Here is a 12,379-nt window from a genome sequence, read left to right on the forward strand (position 1 = left end):
TTTGTGAAGCACTTAGCATAGTGCCTGATACATAGTTGGAGCTTAATAAATGCTTCTTCCCTTCCCCTTCTTCCTCAGAATTGCACTCCTATCTCCTCTCTTGGCATTGTCTTCTCTTCCTCTTCACCTCTCCCAGAACTGGTCCCTTATCTGAAGTCAACTGCCTAAGGAAAGGGTACATTTCTTAGTAAGTTTCCCCTCCTTTTGAAGGTCTAGATCAGCTCTCCTTCGGGGTCCCTAGAGCCAGAAGGCATAATTGACATTTCTCCTATAGTTCTTTTTAATAAACAACTGTCCTTGATCTATCATATCTGTAGAAGCCCTGAACAAGCTTGATTACAAAAGATTTATCTATTGAGCTAAAATGAACCTCAATCATCTTTGTGCACAAAACACCAACATGGGCTATTTGTCTTGGACTGGAGTGTTTGGCAAAGAGCCGGACTTAAGCCTTCAGAAGGAGTGCTTAGTAAAGAATGCTGGCACTCATAGAGGAGTTTAATGTCCGCCACTGACCCCACCCACTCTACTTAGCTCCAAGCTTCTTGGCAGGCTCCAGAAAACCACAAGACAAGTTTTATCATCTGGTAAACCTGTCGCTTGGAAAAAAAAATGACTTCAATAAAATATTTCAACAATTATAGTACATTTTAATTAGGTGCATGCCACATAATTATAGATTTTAGAAAAATGTATAGGATTTCAAAAACCGACACCATATGCCATGTGGATTTACCTGTGTTACCTTGGATATTTAACTGTTGAACTTTCTCTACCTGTGAAATAAATGGCATTCCAGGTTCTTTTCTCTTCTTGCCCTTCTTGTACCTTTTTGATAGAATTTTAAGGTTTACAAAAAAACATTCTTTGAAGTAAGAGAGAGAGAGAGAGAGAGAGAGAGAGAAAGTAACAATTATTGTTACTTCCATTTCACAGATAAGGAAACAGAGGTTTAAAGAGATTAAGAGATTTACATAACTTGTTATATGGAATTTACATACTGGAAAGAACTAGGAAGTTCTATCCTGGAAGGAACTTTAGAGATCACCTAGGCCAAATCTTTCATATTAAGGATAAGTAAACTGAGAGCAAGAGAGATTTTAAAATACATACATACATACATACATATATATATGAATATATATATATATATATTCCAATTACATGTAAAACCAGTTTTTAACCATTTTTTAGAATTTTTATTTCTCTCCTTTCCTTTCCTCTCTCCATTGAAAAGGCAAGTAATTTCCTATAGATCATACATGTGTAGTCATGCAAAATATATTCCCATATTAGTCATATTGTAAAAAAAAAAACGCAGACCTAAAAACAACCCCAAGAAAAATAAAGTAAAAAAAAAAAGTATGCTTCAGTCTATATTCAGACTCCCATCAGTTCTTTGAAAGTGAATAGCATTTTTCATCACAAGTTCTTTGGAATTTTCTTAGATCGCTGTATTGCTGAGAATAGCTAAGTCATTCATAGTTGATCATTGTACAATATTACAGTGTATGATGTTAACCTGGTTCTGCTTACTTCACTTTGTGTCAGTTCGTCAGTCTTTCCAGTTTTTTTCTGAAAGCATTCTGCTCATCATTTCTTATATCATAATAGTATTCCACCACAACCATATAACCCACCTTGTTCAGTCATTCCCCAATTGATGGGTGTCCCCTCAATTTCAATTCTTTGCCTCCACAAAAAGAGCTGCTATAAATATTTTTGGACTATCATGTCCTCCCCCCCCCCAACCTTTTAAAAAATCTCTTTCAGATACATACCTGGTAGTAGTATTTCTGGATCAAACGGTATACATGGTTTTTTATAGCCCTTTACGTTAGTTCCAAATTGTTCTCTAAAATGGTTGGATCAATTCAGAAATCCACCAACAATGCATTAATGGTCCAATTTTCCCATAACCCCTCTAACATTTGTCATTTTATTTTTCTGTCATATTAGCCAATCTTATAGGTATGAGGTAGTACTTCAGAGTTTTTTTATTTGTGTTTCTCCAATCAATAGTGATTTAGAGGATTTTTATATGACTATAAGTAGTTTTGATTTCTTCATGTGAAAACTGCCTGTTCATATCCTTTGACTACTTATCAACTAGGGAATGACTGGTATTATAAATTTGACCCAGTTCTCTATATACTTGAGAGAAGAGACCTTCATAAGAGAAATTTGCTGTAAATTGTACACCCCCTTCAGTTTTCTGCTTTCCTTCTAATTTTGTCTGCATTGGTTTTGTTTGTGCAAACTTTTTAATTTAATGTAATCAAAAGTATCTATTTTACATTCTGTAATACCCTCTATCTTTGGTAAAGATAGTAAAATATGCCATGCTCCCCAGAGTCATTTATGGTAGCACCCTCTATATCTAAATCATGTACCCATTTTGACCTTATCTTGGGAGGAGAGATTTTGTTTTGTTTTGTTTTGTTTTTGTTGTTTGCAGGGCAATGAGTGATTTGCCTGGGGTCACACAGCTAGTAAGTGTCAAGTGTCTGAGGCTGGGTTTGAACTCAGGTCCTCCTGAATCCAGGGCTGGTGCTTTTTCCACTGTGCCACCTAGCTGCCCCCATGGGAGGAGAGATTTTTAAATCCCAGGGGTCAGTGTAGTTTAGTGGAAAAGATACCAGATTTGGAATCAGAGAACCTGAATTGAAATGCTAGGACTGCCACTCACTTTCTGAATGACTGACAGACACATCTTTTAACTTCTCTTGAACCTCACTTTCCTCGCTGTAAAAGGCAGAAGTTGGATTCTTCTAGTCTTAAGTTTTTAATTCTATGACATGACTTGCTTTAGGTCATACTATAGTAAGTATATGAGTTAGAATTTAAGACAGGCCTCTAGATTCCAATTACAATGCTATTCTCATAATTAATACCTTGGAACTTTGTACTTTTATTTCCATCTGGGAACAACCAAATCCCACATATGTTTATTCACAAGGAAACTCAGTTTCCCTATGAAGCTGCTACATGTTGGCCTGGGAGTCAGGAGCCCTGGATTCTATTTTCCATTCTGCCATTAATTTACTGTGTGATCCAAAGCAAGTCATAGCCCCTCTCCCAGTCTCAGTTTCCCTATTTATAAAAATGAGGTTTTGTACTACATGATCTTGATGATCACTTTTAATTATCAGATTTTGTAAACTCAATGAACAAATCTATTTTTGTTTTCCCCATATCTTGGTCAGAAAACAAGCCTAGAGAGAAATAGAGAGTAAGTCAAATTCGAAAAGAATTCAATGCCTCCTTAAACAGCAAGTTTTGGATGATGGGGATATGCTTTCTCCTAGTGGGGTATCAATTGAGTCATCTGCACCCCGTACACTATGATTTAGATTAAAAGATATACAAGGTCTCTTCCCACTCTGACACACTGAGGTTATCTAATATTTAATAGATGCTTCTGAATGGAATAGAATGGAATCAGAGAAGGTGAGGTAAGAGGGAGGTCTTCACTGCCTTCTAGTTGTCAAGTGGCCATTCATTATACTCAGTACTGTGCTAGACACTGTGGTAGATAAAAAAGAAGGATGGGACCTGGTCCCTGCTCACTGTTGAGTTAGGGAGACAATGCTAACAGACATTCACACCAGGGAATGTTACTCACAACTGTGAATAATACAAGAAAGAATATGATTAAGGGCTTAATATGGTGATTCAGCCTGTAATTGCTGAAGGAGTTCTGAGGAATCAAAGGCCATCTGTAGAGATTTTATTCTAATGGGGCCCCAGAAATAGTCTTGGGAGGTATAAACTAGAGGGGGTTGGGGGTAGGGGGGAAGGAGCCCAGGCACTTCCAGCTGAGTCCTGAGTGTCTTGCACTAGGACAATAATAATAATAATTAAAAAGTGGGCAGTATGCTGGTGATCATGAAGATGATGGTTGGTGAGAAAGGTGGCATAGCTGTGGAAGACTACCCAGAGGAGGTGGGACTTGAGGTGGGTAGGATTTGGAGAGCAGAGGAAGGGCATTCCAGGAGATAGGGTGGGGCATGCAAGACAAGAATGAGCATAGTCCATCTACCTCAAACATGACCCCAGGCTTTCCTGTCTGGATACATAACTGTGAAATGCTTTTACGTGTGGAATTGATGACAATTTTTTTTTTTTGCCCAAGCTCTTCCCTAGGCTTAGAGTATTCTCCTTCCCTCTCTTCTTTACTTGTTGAATGTCTTTCTATCCTTTAGAATTCAGCTCTTGATTTCTGGGTTGTTGATGACCTCTCCCTCCACTCTCCAAATATCAGGTAGCATTTTGCTTTGTACATCTCTGATTTAATTATCATGCAATGGTATCTAACACTAAGAGACTGGTAGGCTGAGCCTTCATGGGCTCTTCATCTCTGTCCTGTATCCAGATATATTGGACCAGGTTTATTCTAGGGGATCATGGTTTCTAATGGGAGGGAGATTCCTTTTCTCATAAAGGTTGACTTGCTAAGTGTCCTTCCTAAAGGACAGTTTTAATTAAAGTATATTATGGCCATCAAAGAGCCAGGATAGGCTTAATAAATATTTGTTTAATATAATTTGATGTTCAGAGGAACAGTGAAAAGAAAGAACTGAAAGAGAACAAAGGATGTGGAAAATAAAATTGGATTGGATTGGAAGGTCTGGACCAGATTATGGAAACCAAGTAGAAAAGAATCTGGATTTGATGAGGTAGGAAGTAGGGAGTCATTGAAGGTTTTTGAGAAGGGATATAACACAGTGCGTGGAGTGGTTTAGGAAGTCCATCCTATGGGAGACATCCTTGACACAGATGGTGTTCAAAGGCTATGCAAGAGTTCTAAATAAACCCATCTCCTGAATATATCTATGTCTATATCCAGAGAGAGAGAGAGAGAGAGAGAGAGAGAGAGAGAGAGAATGTGCAGAGTTTGGGGTAAATAGAGTCTAACATGCCAGTGAAACATTGAAGGGGAATGCAGGTAAGGAATGATGAGGAAAAGGGATAAGAGGGCAGAGACTGTCTTTTACCTCTTTTTGCATCCCCCCAGTGCTTAGTACAATGCCTGGCACACAGTAGGTACTTACACAGTAGTTACTGTAAAGGCCTAAAATTCTAGCTATGATGTCAAAAATGTAATGAGTGGTTGCCTTAAGTTAGAAGCTTTAGCAAGAGTTTAGACTTTTAAGTATGTATTAAAGTGCATCAGAAGTTAATGAATAGGGGCAGCTAGGTGGCACAGTGGATAGAGCACCGGTCCTGGAGTCAGAAGGACCTGAGTTCAAATCCGGCCTCAGACACTTAACACTTACTAGCTGTGTGACCCTGAGCAAGTCACTTAACCCCAATTGCCTCACCAAAAAAAAGAAGTTAATGAATAGAGAGAGAGAGGTAAAAATCTAACTATCTCTAAGAGCGCCCCGCATCTCACTTGCCAAAGTCCAAGTCAGGAACCAAAAAGCCTCCTCCCTCCTCGGCTTCTCCCCAAAGGCTCCTGTGAAACAGGGAATAGGGCTGTCCACACATACACAGCTCCAAGCTAATTGGCTGGTAACTGATTGACACAACTAACAGGCGGTAACTTCCGGATACTAAAGTCACATGGTTTCCAAGTCACATGCTTTCTCCTCATGGTGGAGCTTCCCTGCAATATCTTTCTCAACAGGTTTGTAGCACTCTAAATCTCACATTACTTAATAAATATTTATTGAATGAATAAATGAAAGTAGCTGCAATTTCTTAGGGAGGAGACAGGGGATACATCTTTAGAGAACCATAATCTTAAAGGGTCCAGAGTTACTCAATTCATTAACAAGCATTTAATAATTGCCTACTATGTGCCAAGCATAGTGCTAGGTACAGAAGAGTAGTATCTTGCAAAAGAAATGGAGAATGTGACATTAGGATAGTAGAACATAATATGGAAAGGATATTAGTGAACTTGGAGATGATTTAATCTGAGGCCCAGAGCAGAGAAGTAACTTGCCCCTTTCACTATACTGTCTTTAATGTTCAGTACTGTGGAGGGTACTGTGAGTATCTTGTTTTATTCTGTTAGCTACAGAACCTCTCCAAAATGAAAAGAAACTTTACAGAGAATCATATAATCATAGAATCTTAGAGTTAGAAGGAATGCCAATGGTCATCTAGTCTAATCCTTAATGCAACATACCTACAAGTTATCTCTCAGCCTCTACTTAAAAACTTCCATTGAGTGGGAATCTATTACTTCCCAGAACCATCCATTATACTTATTAGGAAGTTTATTTTTTTCCCCTGGCAAGACCTAAACTTGACTGTACAAATTCACTGATTGCTCTTGGCTGTATCTCTAAAGCCAAACTAAACAAGTCTAATCTCATGAATGTGTCAATTCTTCAAATATTTGAAAACAACTATCATGTATCCTCTGAATCTTCTCCTAGCCATTCTAAATTTACCTAGTTCCTTCAACCAATACTCTTATGCCGTAAATTCAAGGCCCTTTACCATCCTGTTTGTCCAATTTTGGATGCCCTTTGTGTTATTATTATTCTTTTTTTTTTTTTTTTGGTGAGGCAATTGGGGTTAAGTGACTTGCCCATGGTCACACAGCTAGTAAGTGTTAAGTGCCTGAGGCTGTATTTGAACTCAGGTTCTCCTGAATCCAGGGCTGGTGCTCTATCCACTGTGCCACCTAGCTGCCACATGTTATTATTATTCTTAAACTCCAGTGCCCAGAATGGAATGGGACTATCACCTACATATTTCTGTAAACAATCTCTCTTAATGAAACCTAAGATCATATTGGCTTTTTGGCTGGCACATCACACTGTTGAATTATATTGAGCTTATATTCCATGAAAACACATGGATCTTCTGACAAAATGATATTTAACTGTGTCTCTGCCATTTTATATTTATGAAGTTGACTTTTTGAACCTACATGTAAACCTTGACAGTTGTTCCTAGTGAACTTCACTGTATTGTATTGAGGCAAATATTTTACTTGCCAACCCCTTTTTGGATTCTATTGTCCAGTGTGTTAACTATCTCTTCCCATCATTATGTTATCTAAAAATCAAATTAACATGTCCACATTATTGAGAAAAATGTTAAAATGGCCCTGCCAAGATAAGCACAAATCCTTAAGTCTTTCTGTGGAGATCTCCTGTCAAGTTGACATTATTACCTGAACCATTATTTACTACTCTTTGAATCTGACCATTCAGTCAATTCCAAAGTCATCTAAATGTGCTATCAGGTAGTCAACATCATTCCATCTTCCCATAAAAATATTATGAGATATTTTATAAATCAGTTTAGTCTCAGAAATCTAGCCAAATGATACTCCCTTAATGTACCAGTTTAATTACCCTGTCAATAAAAGAAATGAAATAATTCTATCATGACCTTTTTCCATGTTAGATCTTATCAATCACTACTTCTGCTATTGGATATTCACTGTCCACCTCTTCCATGATCCATTGTAGAATTTTCCCAGAAATAAAGGTTAATTTCACTGGTCCATAGTTGTAGGCTCTTTCTTCTTCCCTTTTTTTTTGGAAAATTGAAAGATTTGCTTTCCTACAGTCTTGTGTTACCTCTTCTGGTTTCTATGATTTTTCAACTATTTCTGTGTATCTCAATAATCATTTTTGCCACATTTAGCATCAGACAATGTAGTTCACCTAAATGAAGAGCCTTAAATTCAAAGATGACTAGGCGCTCCCCCTTCCTATCTCTTCATTTGTGTTTCATATCAACTCCCCATTTGTCCTTTTCATTCTTTCATTTCCAGTCCAAAGGTCATTCTCCATGGCAAAGGAAAGAGAGCCGCTCCTCCTTCTCTATGTTCCTGTTTATCAGTATCTTAACTTCCCTAACCAGCAACTCTATTCCTTTTTCCATCCTCTTCTTGTTCACTAATATAGACAAACAACAAACTAACCCTTTTTTTTCTCTCCTTAGCTTCTATTATCAGACTCAACTCACTTTTAGGTCATTCATTTCATCTCATTCACTTCCCAGGTGGCAAGAAGAGGGGGCCATTTCCTTATAATGTTTCCCACTTAGCATTTCCTCTATCCATGCTATTGAGAACCATCAGATCACAGCATCTGCCAATATCGTCATATAAAACTTGTGAATTAGTTGAGTCTCCACTTGAAGCATTTGATCAAATCCCTCGTGAACATGTGCAAAGTCAGGGAACCTGCCATGCCTGAGAAAAAAAATGTTGTTTTCTCTCTCCAGTTAGCCTGCATTAGAAAAAGCAGCAGGCTTGGCATTAGAGATCTAACTCTAAGGCATCTTGACTGCAATTGAACCCTGGCTCTGCTACTTATTATTTGTGTGATCTTAGGCAAATTACTTCCCCTCTCTGGGATTCTATTTCCTTATCTGTAAGATGAGAAAGCTGGTATACAGTTCTAAGTTTTCTCTTACTTCTAGATCTATGTTCATTTGATTCTATTCTAATCCTATGATCATATAATCTGAAGGTTTCCTTTGCAACAGGTTTCCCCCTCCCTGTTCCCCAAGGTTTTCCCTGTCACAGGAGTAAATTAATAATACTATCAATACCAATAATAATAGCTGACATTATTCATATAGTGATGTAAAGCTTACAATGCACTTTATATATATATATACACACACACTATCTCACTTGATCACACAAAATATAATGACACAAATTTTAACACAAATCAAAGAATATTTGTATAACATCCCTGGAAACGACCAGAACTCCTATGAGTCTCTGTACCCTAGGATATGCTCTCTTGCCAAGATTACTCACCTAGGTAAAGACTTTCCAGGAGTTTAAAGAATTTCATGCACTGAGGACTGCTGTGCTTGTGACTGGAGAAATTCCAGAATTCTCCAATTAGCCAAATTTCTTCTAGCTTTTTTTTTTCCTTTTTGCCCTTGTTTTGTTTTGCCCATCTTGAGCTGAGGAACAGCCAAATAATTCCCAACAAATTCTATGACAGATATTTGCTTCAAGGCTGATAACCTAGATGCCAAGTTTCAACTCAAGTAACAACTTCAGGGCTTTAGAATCATTAATTAGAAAAAAAGGCAGAGTATGTAATGGAAACTTCAAAAGCCTTTTAACTCATTGCCTTGCCAGGTATATGCAATACAAGGGATTATTAAGCCTGATAATTGTCACCCATACAATGAAAGATAAACCCATCCATGTCATTCTGTTATCTTATTGAAAATAGTGGGGTGGTAGGGATATAAAGATGAAAATAGAACTGTCCCTACATTCAAGGAGATTACATTCTACTAAGAGAGAAGATATGTAGCTATATAGGTATTTACAGAATAAATATGAAATAAATACATGGCAGTTTGGCGATAGAGGCTACTAGTATTTAGGGGATTAGGAAAAACTTCATGTGGGATGTCGGGTTTTAGTCAAATTTTGTAGGAGGTAGAGAATTCTATGAGGGTAGAGAGGAGAAGGGAATGAATTTTAGGCATTAGGGACACCCATGGCAAAGACAAACAGACAAGAGATGAAATGTGTGAGGGACAGAAAAAAAAGTTGTATGGCTGATTCAGCATGAGGGATGGGGAGTGACATATAATGACAATGGAAAAGTGGGTTGAGGCCAGGTTGTGAAGGGAATTAAAAGCCAAACAGAGGAGTGTATATTTTAACCTGAAGGCAACAGTCATTGGATTTATTGGGAGCTATCTGGAGGATGCATTGTACTGAGGAAAGACTTGGGGAACAGAAACTAATTAGGAAGCTATTGGAATTGTCCACATGAGAAGTAATGAAGAATTTAACTAAGGTAGTGGGCCATGTTGTTGTTCCTTCATGTTGAACTCTTCATGATCTCATTAGGGGTTTTCTTGGAAAAAATATTGGAGTGGTTTGCTGTTTCCTTCTCTAGCTCATTTTACAGATGAAGAAACTGAGGCAAACAAGGATAAATGACTTACTCAGGGTCATGTAGTTAGTAAGTGTCTGAGGCCAGATTTGAACTCAGTTCTTCCTGACTCCAGGCCTGGCACACTATCCACTGCATCACCATGTACATCGAGAGAAGAGGCTAAATATGAAATATATGTAGAATTGGAAAATGATTTGGTTTATAGAGTGAGAAGTCAAGCATAGTGTCAAAATTGTGACCTGAGAGACTGGAAGGATGGTGGTGCTCTGGACCAAAATAGGAAAGTTCAGAGTGGGTTTGAGGGGAAAGATAATGAGTTATATTTAAGATGTTTTGGGGATACCCAATTTGAAATGTCTGGTAGACAGTTGGTGATGCAGAGTGAAGGAGAGAGATTGGAACTGGATATTGTTGTTTGTCTTTCATCCTCAAAAGAAACCATGACATCAGGAGGTGAGGTCATGGCTTACACTGAATTGGATTTAAGTGGAGGAGGACTGTGCAAGATCACCAATTTTACTCTTTCTTCCAGAGCTATCTGGGTCCAGTGGCAAGATATATATTAGGATGACTAGAGTTAGCCCCAGATATTTAAGGCAATTGGGGTCAAGTGACTTGCCCAGAGTTACACAGTTACTAAGTGTCTGAGGCGAGATTTGAACTCAGATCCTCCCAATCTCAGGGCCAGTGCTCTAGCCACTCCAACACTTAGTTACCCCTGGAAACGGATAATTAGCTCTATGAATCATCTGTTTAGATATGACATTAAATCTATGAGAACTGATGAAGTCACCAAGTAAGAGAGTGTAAAAATGTTTAGTTTAGAGCTTTGAAAACAGTTAGTGGGTATGATATAGATGATGATCTAGAAAAGGAGGTAGAAGAGAAACAGGAGAGAGTAGTGTTTTGAAAACCCAAAGATGTGACACTAACTGGGAGGAAAGGGTCATCAATAGCTTCAAATGTTTCAGGGAGATAAAGAAGGATGAAGATTAAGAAAAGAGATTTGGGACTTAAGAGGGCATTGGTAAGTTTGGAGAGAACAGTTTCAGGTGAGTGATAAGGTTGGAAGTCAGATTGCAAAGTTAATTTTAAGAAGTAAGAAGTGAGGAAGTAGAGGCAACTAAAAAAAGCAACAACTTTCTTGGTGCTTGAGTGAGAAAGGAAGGAAAGATAAAGGATGATAGCTTGAGGGGATGGCACAGAAAAGGAAGAGTTTGTTTATTTTTTAGGATGGGAAATACTTGGGCATGTTTGCAGGCATCAGGGAAGGAACCAGAAGACAAGAGATTGAAAATTAGAGAGGCGGGTAATAATGGGACAATTTGATGAAGAAAATGGGAAAGAATGGGATCTGGGGCACATGTACAGGGATTGGTCTTGGCAAAGAGATGTTATACCTCATTATTAGAGCCTGGAGGAAAGGAGGGAAGATTAAGGGAGGGATGATTGATGGAGAGGAGGTGAGGAAGAAGGAGGGAGAGAGAGTAATAATGAATGGCCTCTATTTTCTCACTGAAGTATGAGGTGCAATTCAAGTGATACCTCCTTAATGGAGTGTTTCCTGATATCTTCTTACTCCCCTCCCCCGAAATAATAACTGACATTTTTACGTTTTAGGAATTATGTGACTTTCCTCACAATAACATTGTGAGTGTAGATAATCTAAATATTATGATTATTCCCATTTTATAGTTGAGAAAACTGAATGCCACAGGTGTGAAGTGACATGCAAATATTAAGAGGTGGCAGAACAGAGATCCCAGGCATCTTGACTTCAAATTCAGAGCTTTTTCTATTACAGCAATGTCCTGATTAGTGTGAATAATGAATCTCCTCAAGTGGTTACATTACTCATATTCATGCTGCATACTTCCACTGGACTGAGATCAGTTACCATATTTTAAATAATTATAACTTTGAATAGTACAGTTTGAAAACATGCCACCAGTACAGGGGATTCTTATTTCTACCAATCAGGACCCAACTGCACCTGCTCTTTTCCCCCATGAAACTCTCACCACATTTCACAACTTCTTTATATATTTGCTATGTTCTATTTTGTTTTAAAATTATCTGTATACCTCTCTTAGCAACCTTACCAGATAAACTTTAAGGCCTTTGGGGTAAGGATGGTGTCCAAATGACTGTTGTATCTTTCTCAATGACTAGAACAATGCACACTACTTAGTATATATAATGAATATGTGTCAATTTAATGGCACACATAAGTTCTATCAGAGCTTAGAGAAGCCGGAGATTATTATAGTGTGGTGAGGCAGAGAAGAAGACATACATGAGCAGGGTTTGGAAGATGCATAGGATCAGGTTTAATTGAAAAGGGGGCACTTAAGTTAGGGGAACTAATCAGAGCAAAAGCAATGAGGAAGAGGAGATCCCTAAAGTATATTCTAAGAGACTGTGTTTAAACTGGTTTGTGCTGATTGGAGGGTTCATGTAGGGGTGTTGTGGGAGCTAAAGTTAAAAAGTTAGGTGTTGCTATACTCTGGAAGGTATTG

The sequence above is a fragment of the Dromiciops gliroides genome, chromosome 2, assembly GCF_019393635.1.
Source record: "Dromiciops gliroides isolate mDroGli1 chromosome 2, mDroGli1.pri, whole genome shotgun sequence".
Classification (NCBI taxonomy): domain Eukaryota; kingdom Metazoa; phylum Chordata; class Mammalia; order Microbiotheria; family Microbiotheriidae; genus Dromiciops; species Dromiciops gliroides.